This window comes from Stenella coeruleoalba (genome assembly GCF_951394435.1).
Source record: "Stenella coeruleoalba genome assembly, chromosome: 17".
In the NCBI taxonomy this organism is placed as follows: Eukaryota; Metazoa; Chordata; class Mammalia; order Artiodactyla; family Delphinidae; genus Stenella; species Stenella coeruleoalba.
Genome location: NC_137163.1, coordinates 33,123,980 through 33,141,958, shown reverse-complemented (window position 1 = coordinate 33,141,958; position 17,979 = coordinate 33,123,980). Strand labels below are relative to the sequence as shown.

General features: G+C 44.5%; 1 pseudogene across 1 annotated transcript in view; it reads left to right on the top strand.

The window, feature by feature from the left end:
• The first annotated feature begins 6,524 nt into the window (after positions 1-6,524).
• LOC307175974 (large ribosomal subunit protein eL8-like) overlaps positions 6,525-17,979 on the top strand; it is a 39,258-nt pseudogene continuing 27,803 nt past the window's right edge. The window contains exons 1-2 of the transcript XR_013831787.1: positions 6,525-7,693; positions 15,133-15,246. The product of XR_013831787.1 is annotated as a large ribosomal subunit protein eL8-like (transcript). The remainder of the gene's footprint in view (positions 7,694-15,132; positions 15,247-17,979) is intronic.

Sequence of the window (17,979 nt, the reverse complement as noted above, 5' to 3'; positions counted from 1 at the left end):
TAAAGTTCTAGGTAGCACATTGTACAGGAGAATGAAAACGAGATAGTTTGGAGGAGGATAGCCATAAAGGTGAGGAGATCTAGAAACAACATATTATTAGGAGTGATAAAAATATTAGAGATAAATTGGGGAGAAAGAAACAGGGAAAATGAAAAAGAGGTAAAAGCAAAAGCTATGAGTTTTTATACACCAAGTGCCAGGCACTAATGCTAAAGCCCCTTATATTATTATTTAATTCTTCAGTAAGCTTGTCAGGTAGGTCTTACTATGTCCATTTTACAAATGAAAAAACAGAAGTACAGTGAGGTTATGTAACTTGCTCAAGGTCACCCAGCTAAAAAAGAAAAGGTCCAGATTCATGTCCAAAGATGTCTAATGCCCAAGACCCAGCTTCAAGCCCCTCAACTATATTGCCTCTTTGGACTCGTCTATAGACTATGTCAAGCTCTGCAAGTGGACAAGAGAAACTACAATGTCAGTCCAGACAGCAGAGCTAGGACCAGTGGGTTTCCTTGGCTAGATGTGCTATCTCATTCCTCCCCTTGAGTTTCCACAAGGTTTGGTTTGTGCCTTCCTATAGCCCCTTTAATTTCTTGTCTTATGTTATTGTAATTATTGTCTGAACTTTGTGAAAAGTTCACGAAGCTTCTTTATGGCAAGGATTTTATTCTTATTTTTTTAATCTGATGGAACACTCAGCACAGTGCCTTGCACGTAGACCTCTGATTACTTCCTAACAGCATAGTAACTGGCAGTGCCCTAGGATGTCTTGTGGAGCAGAAAGCTATCAATATCTTGTCACTGGACTCACTCAGAGATACAGAAGGGATTTCTGCCCTGGGAGGATGTTGCAGAAGAGGGACCTCTTAGACACTTTCCTTACTTAGTCACAAAGTAAAGGTGAAACATATTCATTACTACTCATTAAATATTATTTTTTAAAAACCAGCAAAATTTAAAATTATTTTAACTTTAAATGTGATGATTGCATATTAACATGTGAAGTTCTATTTCTTTATAATGCATTATTTACTCATACTAAAATTAGGATGCATTTTATCTGTGATTAGCTATTATTGATTCCTCCTCCTCCCCAAGGAAATCAATAGCCTACAGTAGGAAAAAAAAAAAAGGAAAAAGAAAAAGCAAGAAAAGAAAATGCCTCTAATTTGAGAGAACTGAATAGTGCTTGTTTGTTTGTTTGTTTGTTTTAATTTTAAATGGTAGTCATAAAAATGGAGATAAGCTATCCAAGAAAAACTGGGGTGTTTTATGTTTACTTGTGTGCCTAATTACCAAGAAAAGAGTGTTTGCTTTTCAAAGAAAGTGAAGAAATAGAAAATGAGGGACACTATAATAGTATAACATTAAGAATGCTTTAAAAGAAAAAAGTCTCAGTCATTGTTCTTTGTACACAAAAAACAATGGTGCTTAACAACATATTTGATTCCTAAGTCAAATTTCCAGCTGCCAGCAGCAGCCCTTGAGTGGGAGATGATTTAACACAGAGGGTCTGTGTTGTGGCATGCCTCTTACTTCCCAGGCACCGTACCCACTGGCAGCAGAGTTACATGACCATCAAGCACTGGGATCCAACATTTGGTTGCTAATACCACAGTAAAATGATGAACCAAACCTTTTAGTTGTTAGAGAACAATGGTCAGAAAATCAAAATCAATATTCTTCCAAATGTGATGAGCTGGCATTACTCAGGGCCTCCTGTCACTTCTTGTTATGCCTTCTGGTTGCTTAGATTTGGGGGAGTTAGATTAGACTGGGCCAAAGCCTGAGTGATCAGACAGCCCCAAAGAGTAATTCAGACTTACAGGGGAGAAATGGGACTACCCATTCTACAGTGATAGCCCTAGTCATGAGGAGAGAAGCCCTTAGAGAAACTCCTTAATGTTCTGTCATTTATTTATTTATTCATTTATTTATTTTTTGCGATACGCGGGCCTCTCACTGTTGTGGCCTCTCCCATTCCGGAGCACAGGCTCCGGACGCGCAGGCTCAGCGGCCATGGCTCATGGGCCCAGCCGCTCCGTGGCATGTGGGATCCTCCCGGACCGGGGCATGAACTCGTGTCCCCTGCATTGGCAGGCGGACTCTGAACCACTGCGCCACCAGGGAAGCCCTGTTCTGTCATTTTTGACACTTTGGGAAACTGCCAAACCAGCTTACTTGAAGTTCAGCCATACTCATAATCCTACGCGTCCTGAGTACTGAATGTATGGGTGAGGAAAGCAAGAAGGTACTAGAATGTGTGTCAACTATGGGGGCCTACAAAGCTCACAGAATTAGTAAAATCAACAATGAAAAATAAAACTAGAATTTCAGCTTTATCGTACTAGAGTAATAGCACTGAAAATGGGAGAATAGCCTTTGTGTTTTTCCTAAGTACATTCTAAATTGTAATCTTAAATTTCTGAATTATTTCATGCAAGTTTTTAGTTGATCAGTGTGCTCATAAAATATTTTTAGAAAACAGATGAAACTTAGGAGTGCTAATTTAGTAAAATGGGTTTCAAGATCTTGTAGATTGTGTTAAACTATTAGGATTTCTAAAGATATATTTGAAACCAAATGATAAAATCCTGTGAATCGCTCAATGTTTCACATTTTGATAAGATTGGAGACTTCTCAAATTAGGAAATATTTTCTTCATGCCTGCCATATTTCCACTCAACTTTAAAATCAGTTCCTAAGAACTCCACAGTCCAAATTATAATCGTTGGATAAACTTTTAACTTGGCCATCTTGTCTCCTGATAAACTCCTGTTTATCCGTTAAGAATCAGTGCAAGCGGGACTTCCCTGGTGGTCCAGTGGTTAAGAATCTGCCTTCCAATGCAGGGGACTCGGGTTCCATCCCTGGTCAGGGAACTAAGATCCCACGTGCCACAGGGCTACTGAGCCCACGCACCGCAACTACAGAGCCCACCCGCTCTGGAGCCCAGCACCGAAAGGAAAGATCCCACGTGAGGCAATTAAGACCAATACAGCCAAAAAAAAAAAAAAAAAAAGAATCAGTGCAAGCATAATTTCCCTCTAGGTAAAATTGCCTTCTTTGTGCCCCACCTGTGCCTGTGCCCACCTCAGTGGATTCAATATTTATTAAATTGCCAATTTAAGTGAACTAGCTACAAAAGTAATGAGTATGAGTGTCTAAGAATATAACTGTTAGATATTATGGCAGGCAGTTGCTAAAATGGCCTCCAATAATCCTGCCCCCTAGTATTCACACCCTTATGTAACCCTTTCCCCTTGACTTGTTTCTAATGAATAGAATTTGGCAAAAGTGATGAGATGTTACCTCTGAGATTTGGTTGTATGAGACCGGGCCCTCTCTCATTCACTCACTTTCAGAGAGAAGACAGCTGCCGTGTTCTAAGTGCCCTTATGGAGAAGCTTACATGGTTAGATACCAATGTCTCCAGCCAACAGCCAGGGAGCGGAGGCTGCTTCCAAGCTCACTCAAAGCTTGGAAGCAGATTCCCCAACCACACCCCACCCCGACTCTGGAAAGCCTTGATATGACTGCAGTCTGAGACCCAGAGAAGGTCAATAAATTGTCAAGTTCCTATAGCTAACAAATAGCAAAGCCAAAATTCCTGTCTCTTTTCTGCCTCTTGATTCAATTCTCTGCTGTCTCCTCCTATGGCTTTTCTCCTCTTCTCACTGTTTCCTCTCCCTTGGATAATTCATCCATTCCTACAGTTATTTGACAAGACGATTCCTATGACTCCAAAACGGATATCACTAGTTTTGATCTGTCGTTAAAGTACAGCTCTGAATGGCCAACTGCCTCTAGGACATCTCTTCTAGGATGTTCTGTGTTATCTCAAATTCAAGATTTCTTTATCTATATAACATGATACTTAGTTGTTCCACATTGTTAGATGCAAAGTCTCACTTAGCTGTAAGATTCAAATGAATCTAGGTCCCAAACTAAATTCATCACTGTCCACTCCTTCCCCCTAAACTGATCCTTCTCTTTCAGGTCTCCCCTGCCCATGCTTGATATAACTCTCAGCCAGGTTCAAATTTTTGAAAAATTTTAATCCCTTCTTTTCTTTATCTCTCCCACATATAAACTGAGTTCTGTTTGTTTTTATTTTGAAATTATCATTTTTTCTCCTCCCTAGTCCAATCCTATACCACATCATGTTTGGATAGTTGCAAAATCTGTGGCAAGCCCAATTTTTCCTGCCCCAATCCACTTAGCATGGATGTTTCTCATACTAATCTTCCTTAAATGCTGTTTTCATGTCCTTCCACTGGTAAAAATCCATAATGAAGCTTTGTTACTTACAAATCATATCTTTTTTTTTAACATCTTTATTGGAGTATACTTGCTTTACAGTGGTGTGTTAGTTTCTGCTTTATAACAAAGTGAATCAGCTATACATATACATATATCCCCATATCCCCTCCCTCTTGTGTCTCCCTCCCACCCTCCCTACCCCACCCCTCTAGGTGGTCCAAAGTAGACTGACTATTTCCTCTTCATTTGTTTGGTCTGGTATGTTTTTACCTTGCTCCTTCATCTGCTGTGTGTTTCTCTGTCTTCTCATTTTCCTTAACTTACTGTGTTTGGGGTCTCCTTTTTGCAGGCTGCAGGTTCGTAGTTCCCGTTGTTTTTGGTGTCTGCCCCCAGTGGCTAAAGCTGATTCAGTGGGTTGTGTAGGCTTCCTGGTGGAGGGCACTGGTGCCTGTGTTCTGGAGGATGAGGCTGGATCTTGTCTTTCTGGTGGGCAGTACCGCGCCCGGTGGTGTGTTTTGGGCTGTCTGTGACCTTATTATGATTTTAGGCAGCCTCTCTGCTAATGGGTGGGGTTGTGTTCCTGTCTTGATAGTTGTTTGGCATAGGGTGTCCAGCACTGTAGCTTGCTGGTTGTTGAGTGGAGCTGGGTCTTAGCGCTGAGATGGAGATCTATGGGAGAGCTTTCGCCATTTGATATTACGTGGAGCCGGGAGGTCTCTGGTGGACCAATGTCCTGCACTCGGCTCTCCCACCTCAGAGGCACAGGCCTGACACCCGGCCGGAGCACCAAGACCCTGTCAGCCACACGGCTGCTAGTGTTGGAAGGTCTCCTGCAGAGGCGGGGGGTGGCTGTGGCTCACTGTGGGGACAAGGACACTGGCAGCAGAAGTTCTGGGAAGTACTCCTTGGCGTGAAGCCTCCCAGAGTCCGCCCACAAATCATGTCTTGACTCCTCTGCTGGCTTATAAGGCTCTTCAGACCCCAGCCCCACCCTTGGGAGCCAGCCTTCTAAACCCCCATACAAACCTTCAGCTTCGGTTTGTCTGGTTTGCTCGTGGGCCCTCGAGTTATCCATGATTGTGTCTGCCTCAGGGACTTTGTACAGTTGTTTTATTGTCTACCCGAAGTCTACTGTCCGAAGTCCCAGCTGAAGTCCAGTATCCTGTTTGAATTCCAGGAGGCCTGTCCCACTGTTACTAAACTTGACATCACAGGTCTTTCTGGGCCTTTAAGGCCACTGTGACTCACTGAACTACCCTATTCCCATTCCATATAAGTGCCAAAATGTGAATGCCTCTGGTCATCCACCTTATCCTGTGTACTGGTCCCCAAACTGCCCTGTGCCTTCCCACACGCATTCCCCAGCTGCCCCTTTCCTTCTCACACTTTTCTGTTTTCTCTGGAACCCCCATTTCATGGTGAACAAATCCTTCCACATCCCCAGTCTGTCTCCCATTCCTTGCCTTAACTGAAACCTGGCTATCGTCTTGAATTGAGGGATGTTTACTCTCACAAGCCTCACATACTTCAGGGTTGGAAGGCAGGATTGGCCATTTCCCAGCTCCACAATATTACTGCCAGACCATTACTCTGAAAATAAATAGGAGATTAAGTCAGCTGGCCTGCCCACGCCCTATCCATGCCTGTATCATCTGACACCTTGCTGCCACTCCCACGACGATTAAAAAAAAAGGCACTTAGGTCATTGTCCTCCTTTCCTAAAGTAAAGTTCCTGTATTATAGCTTTAAAACAACTTTCATTATTCTTTCTCCTTAGAAAGATACTATAGTAATAAAATTCCCCTATAATCTCAGCTATCCCCACCCCACTCCAGTGATGGCCACCATCCCTAACTGGACATGTATCCTTCTGAAGTTGCAGTCTTCAATCTCCTTGTGAAGTCAGTATCTTTGGAGATAAGGTTTGGGTCACCTTAGCCATTTTTACTGCTCAACTCCAGGGGCCCTCACCTGCCCTAAACTATTCAGTATTGGGGTCTTCAATCCCAACATTCCTCCCTCTGATCGCAACCTCCTTTACCTTCCAGCAGCCTCATGCCATCCCCATACCTGCTCTTCAGGTAAAATTGCCCAATTTTTTTTTAAAAATCAAGCTGAAATTAACAAAATGTATAATTAACCATTTTAAAGTATAAATTCTGTGACATTTAGTGCATTCAAAATGCTGTGTAAATACTACCCAATCTGCAGATTCAAACGTGATTGCTATCAAAATCTCAATGGCTTTTTTTTGCAGAAATAGAAAAACCCATCCTAAAATTCAAATGGAATCTCAAGAGAACAGCCAAAACAACCTTGAAAAAGAACAAAATCGGAAGACTCACACTTCTTAATTTCAAAACTTACTACAAAGGTGTAATAATCAAAACAATATGGTACTGTCATAGGACAGACATATAGACCAATGGAAGCTAATAGAGAGCCCAGAAATAAACCCTGAATATACGGTCAAATGCTTTTTAACAAAGGTGCTAAGACCATTCAATGAGGAAAAGACAGTCTTTTTAACAAACAGTGCTGGGAAAACTGTATATCCACATGCAAAAGAATGAAGTTGGACCTTACTTTACGTCATATACAAAAATCAGCTCAAGTTCTCTCTGCCAGCCGTTCAAGATGCCGAAGGGAAAGAAGGCCCAGGGGAAGAAGGTGGCCCCGGCCCCTGCTGCCGTGAAGAAGCAGCAGGCCAAGAAGATGATCAATCTCCTGTTTGAAAAAAGGCCCAAGCATTTTGGCATTGGACAGGACATCCAGCCCAAAAGGGACCTCACCCACTTCGTCAAACGGCCCCGCTATATCCAGCTGCAGTGGCAAATCCTCTATAAGCAGCTGAAAGTGCCTCCTGCTTTTAACCAATTCACCCAGGCCTTGGACCGCCAAACAGCTACTCACCTGCTTAAGCTGGCCCACAAGTACAGACCAGAGATGAAGCAAGAGAAGAAGCAGAGGTTGCTGGCCTGAGCTGAGAAGAAAGCTGAGGGCAAAGGGGGTGTCCCCACCAAGAGGCCACCTGTCCTTCAAGCAGGGGTTAATACTGTCCCCACCTTGGTGGAGAACAAGAAGGCTCAGCTGGTGGTGATTGTACATGACATGGATCCCATTGAGCTGGTGGTCTTCCTGCCTGCCCTGTGCTGTAAGATGGGGGATCCCTACTGCATCATCAAGGGGATGGCCAGGCTGGGACATGTGGTCCACAGGAAGACCTGCACCACCATTGCCTTCACACAAGTCAACTCGGAAGACAAAGGGGCTCTGGCTAAGCTAGCGGAAGCCATCAGGACTGATTACGATGATGATATGACAACCTCTGCCTTCACTGGGGAAGCAACATCCTTGGTCCAAAATCAGGGGCTCACATTGCCAAGCTGGAAAAGGCAAAGGCCAAGGAGCTGCCTACCAAACTGGCCAGGTGAGTGTACACTATTGAGTTTTCTGTACATAAAAGTAATAAAAATTCTTTGGCCAAAAATAAACCCAAACAAACAAAGAAAAATTAGCTCAAATGGGAATTCCCCAGAGGTCCAGTGGTTAGGACACAGTGCTTTCACTGCGGGGTCCCAGGTTCAACCCCTGGTCAGGGAACTAAGATCCTGCAAGCCACGTGGCGCAGCCAAATAAAATAAAATGAAATCAAATAGTATGTATGAGCTATGCATTATATGCACACACACAGAAACTGTGAACTTCGTGAGATGTGGAGCTGTATCTTGCCCCAGACATTTTTTCCCACAGGTCTGGTACACCGCAGTCTTGTCCCAAAGGAAGTTTTCAATATATATTTTGACTTAAATGAATGAAGGAGAGAGAAAGAATACTCTGTTTAATTCTTCCATTACCACCAGCATTATTTTTCTAAAATTCAGAGGCAATCAGGCCATTTTTGGCTCCGAATTCTTGCATGACTTCCCTCCCAGTGCCTCCGGAGTCGAGTGTGGGCTCGTTACCTGGCAGGCAACCTCCCTCCCTCTGCTCTCTGCATCCTCTCCACCTCATCCTCACCACGGTACAATGGAGGGAATGGCTTTGGCCTTTGTGCACTTGGTAAAATAGGGGCAATAGATACCACCTCAAGGATTGCTGAAACGATTAAATGAGGTGACATCTGAAAATGTCCAGCATATACTTGAGACCAGTCAATTCGTGCTGGTTTCTTTTTCTCCCTCCTGCACCCTGCTCTTCAGACACATTGCCACGTTGTTTCTTTTTCTCCCTCCTGCACAACTGCTCTTCAGTTTTTGCTGTCTCAGAGCACACACATAGTTTCCCTTCTCCAAGTTTTTGCTTATCCTTTTCCCACTGCTTCACATATGTCCTCCTGGTCACTCTATAAAAATTTAATGAACACTTCAAGACATATCTCAAAGCGCATTTACTCAGTGAAAGTTTTCTGACTCCCCCAGGAGATTTAAAATTGTCTGGGGGCTTCCCTGGTGGCACAGTGGTTAAGAGTCTGCCTGCCAATGCAGGCGATATCGGTTCAAGCCCTGGTCCGGGAGGATCTCACATGCCGCGGAGCAACTAAGCCTGTGCGCCACAACTACTGAGCCTGTGTGCCACAACTACTGAAGCCCGCGTGCCTAGAGCCCATGCTCTGCAACAAGAGAAGCCACGGCAGTGAGAAGCTGGCGCACCTCAATGAAGAGTGGCCCCTGCTCGCCGCAAGTAGAGAAAGACCATGCACAGCAACGAAGACCCAACGCAGCCAGTAAATAAATAAATAAAATAAATTTATGTATTTAAAAAAAAAGCTGTCTGGGAGGAAGAAAAGCTTACCTCTACCCTTCTAGGTTCTTCTGGCTGGTCTAAGAATGAAATTGTTGTAAGACTGATGAACAGGAGAAAATCAAATTTTAATCTGTGCATATGGAAACCCTACATACATGAGAGGTTCAGAGACAGAAAGATAAAATGAGGCATATATGCCATCCTGAGCTAAGGAATGGGATCGGGGCCTGGAATTTCCAAGGACAGGAAGGCAATTTCAGAATGATAAGAAGAGCAGATGGCTGGGAATTAGATGTTTACTCTGCCATATAGATGGCGCTGCTTAGGTAAAATTTATTTCTGGTAATAACTTTTTCTGGGAAAAATCCCCAATTTTAATTCTTCCAGGTAGTTAAGGGAGGGGCAGTAGTTTCTCTTGAGCCTACAGGGTCTCCATTGCCTTTAACACAAAATAATCCACATGCCAAATTAGCACACCTTAGGGAGGCCTGTTCTTAACCCTTATAATCCTTTATAAAGCTTTCATGTAATTTTGTAAGTTTCTTAAAAGTTTTCTTTTTTAAAAAAATTTATTCATTTATTTATTTATTTTTGGCTGCATCGGGTCTGCGTTGCTGAGCGCAGGCTTTCTCTAGTTGCAGCGAGCGGGGGCTACTCTTTGTTGCGGTGCGCAGGCTTCTCGTTGCAGTGGCTTCTCTTGTTGCCGAGCACGGGCTCTAGGCATGCAGGCTTCAGTAGTTGTGGAGTGTGGTCTCAGTAGTTGTGGCTCGTGGGCTCTAGAGCTCAGGCTCAGTAGCTGTGGCTCACGGGTTTAGTTGCTCCACGGCATGTGGGATCTTCCCGGACCAGGGCTCGAAGCCCTGTCCCCTGCATTGGCAGGCAGATTCTTAACCACTGCGCCAGCAGGGAAGCCCCAGTTTCTTAAAAAGTTTTCTAAGAAACTTTCATAGAATTGTCTTGTATTATAATTATTTGTGGACATATCTTATGGGCATATATGTCTTATCTTCAGAGCCCAACACAATATTTATTAAATTGAATTGATTTTTTTTTTTTTTTGGCCGTGCTTCAAGGCTTGTGGGATATTAGTTCCCTGACCAGGGATTGAGCCCTGGGCCCTCAGCAGTGGAAGCATGGAGTCCTAACCACTGGACTGCCAGGGAGTTCCCTTGAATTGAATTTTTTTGACCAGGAAATTTGGGGCTTAGATTTCATAAATGAAATACATCATAAAGGCTTTCCAAGTACAGTCTCCCTATAAATAGCTTCTCTCTTTATGTGATAACATCCAGCCTGGCAATTTAGCACCCTTGCCAGCCACAGCTCTCTGGAAGATATAGCTACACAAGACAGTGTAAGATACTGTGACTTCTAGGGATGGGCGGTGGAGGTGATGGGGGTGGGGAAACGCACAGCTGATTGGACCAGGGGTGAGCACACACCTGACCCAGCAAGAACCAATCATTTGCTCAGAAACGACCTGAGTGGCCCAGGTTTTCTCAGAAGAGCCAGGCTATTCCTTCCTCTCTGAAGGACTTCAGTGTGTGTAGTCAATTGAGGGTGGGTCCTGGAGCTTACCAGCCATGGTGTAAGTCCAGGAGGAACGGCCAAGCTGTGCCTCTGGCAGGGTGAAGGAGCAGAGAAAGGAAGGCAAAATGGAGGAAAGGCGGAAGCTGGCGCAGAAGCAGAGACAGAGAGACACAGGGAAGAGTCACCCTGCTCCTGAGGGCTCCCCAGTTCTCTGGCCAATTTGAATGGAGCCCAGCAACACTTCGTTTTCTGTCCTTGGATCCTGTGAGATCTCTGTGTACTCTCAGTAAGTACCCCGTTTTACCTCAGTTGGACTGATGTTTCTTACAGTCACGCACATCCTGGCTACAAAAAGGAAACTGTTTTTGTTTGTTTATTCTTTGCGGTACGCGGGCCCCCCACCGCTGCGGCCTCTCCTGCCGCGGGGCACAGGCTCCGGACGCACAGGCCCAGCGGCTACGGCCCACGGGCCCAGCCGCTCCGCGGCACGCGGGACCCTCCCGGACCGGGGCACGAACCCGCGTGACCCGCATCGGCAGGCAGACTCTCAACCACTGCGCCACCAGGGAAGCCCGGAAACTGTTTTGCTGAATCAACTCCAGCATGTAATGTGTCCAGTCACCTGAATTTATACCTCATCTTTGTCCCTCCTTTACTAGCTAATGATGACTTTCAGCAAAATTTTTGCTCACTCCATGTCTCGTTTCTTTAATAGGTAAAACACAATAATTTCATATCATGTTTTACCACTTACCAATTACTTTCCATACATTATCTCACATGAATTTTTTTTAAAGTTCTTAGACTATGGCAAAGAAATTTTATTCATATTTTACAGACTTCCCAAGATCTCTGTATACTCAGGTCACCATCAGCCTACCTCAGAGAATGTAAATATTTTTTTAAAAGGATAATAAACTGTAGCTTGAATGAATGAATGAATGCACTCTAAATGAATGAATACACTCTAAGATCTCTTCCATGAGAATTTTTGTTGAAAAACTTTCAAGTCGTTAGAGGTAACAGTGACTTCATATTCTATTTATATAAGTCCTGTTTCAAAATATATTGATACTGAGTTCAATAGTAGGACCACTAGATTGAAGACCTCCAGTTATGATAAAATGCTATATTTCTAAAAATATGCATAATATTCCTGCCTGAAGTTTAATTTCAAGGCTACAGGCTCAAGACCTTACCTAGACCTGTGAGCAATACCTGGTACTTTCCCACTTTAAAAATATGCTATCTTGGGTCACAAAGAACTTTCAGTACTAGCATGATGCCACACAGTCCTGTGTCCCAGAACTTGCTCATGGTGTCCCCAAGGCCACTGACACAACCTGACCAGGTCCCACCACAGGCAACTTTCTTCCTCTCCTTCCTACCTGCCAGGGCTGCCTGACAGGCTGATTCTGCTCAGAGCTCGCAGCCCACACATGGCTTAGGGGGAGGCCGATCGTGCTGCTCCCCAGAGCTGCCCTGCACTGTTCCACGCAGAGTCCTGCTGAGTCACCACCTTCTCCTCCCAGCTGCCACCATCAGACCACATGGCTTCTTTCTCATTTCAGCCCGAAAGAGAAGAGTACCTTATGCAAACTAGGCGCGAGCACAAAAACGCAACCCCCTTCCTCCCTCACACCAAAAAGCACGTCCTTATATGATGTAGGGATTAACCAACACAGCGTGTTATAATTGCACCCACCTGAAAAAGAGACGGAAGGAGAAACCAGGTTTGGGGCTGGTTCACTGCTGAAAGAGCTGACCCTCAGTTGGACCTGTTCAATACCGCTCCAAGAGAAGCACCAAGTGTGTGTGTTGGAAGAGATCATAACTTTCATCTCTTTTGCTATAATGCTGATAGCTCCCATTATAGTCATATGTAATAATGTTAGTAACATTGACATCATATGCTATGTTAATTCCTGTATGTACATTCTGTACATAATAGAATGCATGTAAAGCCTTTAACATAGTGCCTGTCACAAATAAGTGTTCAATGAATGACAGATACAGAAGTAGTGGTAGTATATTATGTTATTATATTGCATAATATATTATTATTGCAGTACTAGTAGTAGTATCTTACTTATCCCACCCCCAAATCTTTGCTGAGCTTTTGCTTATCCATCAGTCATCCCTTCAGGAAACATCTACTGAGCATGTTCTACATACGGAGCACTGTATTAGGCCCTGGGGGCACAGAAGGATAGGCCCATGCTCTTTCAGGCATGGGTTCCAATCTAGCTTAACCACTATCTTTCTGGGTGGTGTTGGGCATGCTCCTTAAGCTTTCTGAGATTAAGTTTATTCAACTGTTAAATGAGTACAATAATTTCTATGTCATAGGATTCTTGATGGGATTAGAAGCACATGCAAAGGGCTTAGCCCAGCACATTACTCATACAAGGAGAAGCACTTAATATAATCTTAGCATCATTTAATATGGAATTTTTATATGTCACTCTTAAAAAAGAATCCTGGGATTTCCCTGGTGATCCAGTGGTTAAGACTCTGTGCTCCCAAGGCAAGGGGCCTGGGTTCAATCCCTGGTCAGGGAACTAGATCCCGCATGCCACAACTAAAAAGATCCTGCATACCACAACTAAGACCTGGCGCAGCCAAATAAATAAATAAATATATATATATAAATTTTAAAAAAAGAACCCTAGGAGAGAATTCCTTTTCAAGGTCACGCAGGGATCACTAGTAGAACCTGGGACTCAAACCCTAGTCTACCTGCAGGCCACATAATGAGCCAATGCGATTCTGATTTTGAAATCAGGATTTTCTCTTAGACACCCTGGTATATCTAGATTCCACATGTCTCCTGGACACATGAAGCATCGATATACATGGAAAGGAGATTTTTAAAAATAGAGGAATCTAACTCAAGCATAAATTCAAATTTTTTAGAAATCTTCAGACACCTGATATGACATGAAGTTAAATACAACGGCATCCCTGTTCTGTGATTTTTCTGATGAAAAAGGAAGAAATGTGAAGCTGTACAGCCAAACAAACCTCAAAAACCCTCCGGAAAAGAAATTTTTCTCTTTGTTGATTACCATACGGACCTAACAGTTTTGGAAACTTTGAACAGAATCGGTTTGCAAGGAGGCAGCCCTTGCTCCTACCCCCTCCTCCCTACACACTAACTGTAGCTTATATTCTGAGAACTTTAAAGTCTTCAAATCTGAATGATTTGCAGGCCCAGTGAAAACTAAAATCAAAACTGATTTGGGGAAAAACAGTAATTTTCTGACCTCTTTGTACTCACTCTTCAGAGCATTTTTTATGCTTGTTTATTTTGGTAATGTCCCTTGGTTATGTGTTTTTCTTGCTTCGGTTTCATATAAGAAATGTTCCATCTGTGTATTCATTTTCTGGATTTATTCCCCAGAATTTTAAGTAAAAGATAGCTTAGAGCAGTGTTTCTCAAACACTTTTTCTCTTCAATCCATAGTAAGAAATATATTTTACATTTTAACCCAAATACACATGTATTTACAAATATCTAAAAGTTTCATGAACTAATATCCATACCATGAGGTATGCACTATGATTTTTTTATTCTATTCTATCTTGTGTATAAAAAATTGAATTACAGGTCCAGGAGGAGTGGGGGAGAGATGAATAGGCGGAGCACAGGACATTTCTAGGGCAGCAAGGATATTCTGTATGATATGGTAATGATGGACACATGACAGTATGCATCTGTCAAAACCCATAGAGTATCACGAACAGCGAACCCTGACAGAAACAATGAACTTTAGTTAATAATCGTGTATCAATATCAGCTCATCAATTAAAAATGTCCCTTCTGTGCAATTTTTGTGTTAACCTAAAACTGCTCTAAAAAATGAAATCTATTAAAAAATATCTTAAAAATAAAGATAAAAGTTGGTTGCAATTTATAAAATTAATTTTACTACCTGCTGGTGGCTTCTTCTCCACAATTTAAAAACTTGTGACCTGTAGGAGTGCCCTGGCCTTTTAACCAGCTCTGTTGCTCCATGGAGGCTGGCCTTAGACAAGCCGCATGATATTGTGTCAACTTTCCCATCTGAGAAATGGGGTTTTTTGATCAGAAAAATGCCAAGATCCTTTCCAGCCCCCAAATGTAAGTATTAATTCTAAGAATCTTAGAAAGAAAGAGAAATCATTGTAAATTACATATACATTATTTAGGTCAACGCCGTTTTTATAGGCATCTCATGGGCACTGTTATTTTGTCTATTTTACATAAATAAATAAATAAAAAGTAATGGTTCCCAAACAAACTATATAATTGCATTTTTCTCTGGGTTCCTGATTCAAGATCCTTGTGGGAGAAGCAAATAAAGAGCATTTAGAAAAGATGCAAATGGCACTTCTAGTGTGGGTATTTGTCTGCCCTTCTTCCATGGCCTGGCTAGAGTTCACCTGAACTCGGTTCTCATTGTTTGCCCCACTCAGTGTTTGCTGGGAGCCTACCGTAGCCAGGCCCTGTGCTGGGGGTGAGTGCAGTGCTGTCCCACCTCTTGTAGCTTGGGTCAGGAAATGGAAATCAGGCTACTTCACTCCAGATCTTTCTTGCTTTCCCTACCCCAGGACCACTATGGAGAAGACAGCAATCTGGGAAGGATGCACGTAAGCTCTGGCTCAGGCTGACCTGGGGTGAATCTCAGTGCTCAATGCTGCTTCTCAACAGCTGTTGAACCTCAGGTAAGTTATCTGACCACTCCCCTCAGTGTTCTCAAGTGAAAATGGGGTAATAATATCCCACCTCATAGGACTTTCCGAGGATGAAAGAGGGAATGGAGCTGTCATCTTGGTTCTACACAGTACTGCAAAGCAGATGAAGGTGCCCTTGGAACACCCTTCCCATTTTTCATATTTGCTCTGCCCCCTCTCTACCTCACCCCTACTTTCTGCAACCAACAATGTTATAGACGCTTCCCAAACACGTAGTGCTTCCTCTCACCCATTCAATTTTTTTGCCTTATTTTCTAAGAAAGGATGACCCTAAGCAAGTTGTGGAACAAATCACCTGTGTGTTTCCCCTCCCATGACAAGAAGTTCCTGTAGGGGAACCCAACTGGCATTGAACTTCAGAGGCAGCCTAGAGAAGGAAAAGTCCATCGCAGTAAGAGGGCAACACTCTGGGAGGTGCAGTTGCAGTCTTCCCGCTCCGTTTTAGTGGGACTGCTTTTAGGTTGATTGCACAGCAAATAATAACAATAGCATCTAGGTTATTTAATGAAAGTCTATAATTTGCTGGGCATGTGCTAAACAGTTTGCATAAATATCTCCAGGCCTCACAACTACCATGAAAGGCTGGGTTTTCCTTGGTGTCCCTTGAGCCTCTCCATGAAGCAGCAACATGAACTTGAATTCTAGGTCTATTTCCCTGAGATCAGGGAAGCCCAACCTGACAGTGGGGTGTGGGGATGGAGGAGGGGAAGGAGAGATTGCTTTAATAACAATCACAGAAATCCCTCAAGACTAGTTACCAGGGCTTCCCTGGTGGCGCAGTGGTTGAGAGTCTGCCTGACGATGCGGACGGTCCGGGAGGATCCCGCATGCTGTGGAGCGGCTGGGCCCGTGAGCCATGGCCGCTGAGCCTGTGCGTCCGGAGCCTGTGCTCCAAAACGGGAGAGGCCACACAGTGAGAGGCCCGCGTACCGCAAAAAAAAAAAAAAGAATAGTTACCAGGGTGAGGGTACCAGCCAAGGGAACACCCTGGAAAGAGCAGCCCCAGCAGGGAGGGGGCCACCCTTACTGGTGATTGAAGTCTAGCAATCCCACTGATTGGAGGTGGTGAGCCAAGCCCGTGTCGGGCCTCGCTGACGCATGGCTGGGCTGAAGAAAGAACTCATTGAATTGTTCATGGAAAAGAGTGGTGCCTGAGAGGCCAGAGCTGGAGAATGAGGCCGCCTCAAGCACAGGGCTTGGCAGGACACCAGGGTGAAAGGTACAGCGAAGGACTCCCAAAATCAGTTCTTGGAGCAGGGTTTTGCGTCACAAGCTGGCCACTGAGGGGAAAGATGGGCACTCGCAGGTTTTGCCTGTGTGTTGAGGTTCACCGCTGACATCAGATGTGTCTGAGCTGTGGCTCCACCTTCGCGTGAAAGGGGAGACCTGGACCTGCCTGAGCAGGAGGCGCCTGAAGCTAGACAAGTCAGGCTATGCCCTGGGGCTTTGTCAGCGGGCCCTGGCTTCTTGCTTCCTAGAAGCTACCTGCACGGTCAGGAGCGAGAGGCCTTGGCCAGATAACTTGGGTCTAAGTCTGGCCTGCCAGCTGAACGAACAAGGCCACGATGATAAAACTTTATTTACTGTGTGCAAACACTGCCCTAAGCACTTTGTGTCTCTTACCTCACTTACTCTTCTTTTTTTTAAAAAATAAAATTTATTTATTTAGTTTTGGCTGCTTTGGTTCTTTGTTGCTGCACGCGGGTTTTCTCTAGTTGCGGGGAGCAGGGGCTACTCTTTGTTGTGGTGCGCAGGCTTCTCATTGTGGTGGCTTCTCTTGTTGCGGAGCACGGGCTCTAGGTGCTCAGGCTTCAGTAGTTGTGGCTCGCAGGCTCTAGAGTGCAGGCTCAGTAGTTGTGGCACACGGGCTCAGTAGTTGTGGTGTGCAGGCTCAGTAGTTGTGGTGCACGGGCTTAGTTGCTCCACAGCATGTGGGAATCTTCCCAGACCAGGGCTTGAACCTGTGTCCCCTGCATTGGCAGGCAGATTCTTAACCACTGTGTCGCCAGGGAAGCCCCCCTCACTTACTCTTCGAAGCAACTCTGGGTACTATTATTATCCCTCTTCTGCAGATGAGGAGACTGAGGCAAGGGATAGTTAGGTAGTTTGCCCAAGGTCACAGTGCCAGGTACTGATGGAGTCAGGATTTGAACCTGGCTGTGTGACTCTAGGAACAGAGCGTTGGGCCGCTTTCTTCCCCTGCCTCTGATTCTCCAGAATTGTAAAATGGGCTAAACAGAATGCTTCCTTCCTAGTGTGTGGTGATAGTCAAGTGGGATAACCCGGATAGCAGCGTGGGCAGAGTGCCTGCATGCAAAACAGTGTGAGCTGCTGTTGGTGTGATTTATCACAGCCCTCTGCGGCCTTGCTACTCTTTCTGTTTCTTCTCAGATAACTTTTGTTTTTGCGGTACGCAGGCCTCTCACTGCTGTGGCCTCTCCCGTTGCGGAGCACAGGCTCCGGACGCGCAGGCTCAGTGGCCGTGGCTCACGGGCCCAGCCGCTCCGCGGCATGCGGGATCTTCCCGGACCAGGGCACGAACCCGTGTCCCCTGCATCAGCAGGCGGACTCCCAACCACTGCGCCACCAGGGAAGCCCTCAGATAATTTTTTGATTAAGCTTCATGAGCATTTCAGCCTCTTGGGTTGGGACACAGTGTCTATTTGGCATGCGTGGAGGGGCTGGGCAGCAAAGTTTAAAAAC